The sequence below is a fragment of the Gracilinanus agilis genome, chromosome 2 (assembly GCF_016433145.1).
Source record: "Gracilinanus agilis isolate LMUSP501 chromosome 2, AgileGrace, whole genome shotgun sequence".
In the NCBI taxonomy this organism is placed as follows: Eukaryota; Metazoa; Chordata; class Mammalia; order Didelphimorphia; family Didelphidae; genus Gracilinanus; species Gracilinanus agilis.
In genome coordinates this window covers 17,080,777-17,081,526 of record NC_058131.1, presented here as the reverse complement: position 1 = coordinate 17,081,526, position 750 = coordinate 17,080,777, and positions in this window count along the sequence as shown.

The window sequence follows — 750 nt, the reverse complement described above, 5'->3', positions numbered from 1 at the left end:
TATCTCTCTCTCTCTCTCTCTCTCTCTCTCTCTCTCTCTCTCTCTCTCTCTCTCTCTCTCTCTCTCTCTCTCTCTCGCTGTCGTGCGTTAATATGGTTTTTAGGCTAGTGAGCCAGTTATTAAACATTTATTAAAGACCCACTACGTGCCAGGCACTTTGCTAAGTGCTGCGAGCAAGTGGGCTGGTGTGGGGGGAATAGAAGGAAAGTGGCTTGAATTTCCAAAGAGAATGTCGCTGTGATTGACTTAAAACCTCAGAGAGAAGCACGCTAATGCAGAGAATGCCTACAGTGCTGCTGTCCCCACTGCATTAGCCTCTCTGAAAGGCATCTAGTGACTAAGTCTTGAAGTATTACGGGGGTTTTTCATATATATGTATGTATGTATATGTACATATACATATATATATATATTTTTTCCTTGCAGGCAATCCAGTTCCCCGGAATTAGAAATTAACATATTCTGCAACCTCTCATAGATCCTGGTTCAAATCCTAGTTCTACCATTTACTGCCTGTGTGACCCTAGGCAAACCACTCAGTCTCCCTGAACCTCAGTTTCCTCGTCTGCAAAGGGAGGGGTTTGAACTAACTGGCCTTTCAGGTCTCTCTCCAGACCTGTAATTCTTTCTAGATCTGTAATTTTAGGAGATAACTTCCTCTTCCTGGCATCCTACAACTATGGGATGGCATTCTCTGGGAGATCAATGGTTAATCCTCCGGGTTCAGTACAGTGCCTTATTATTCATCTG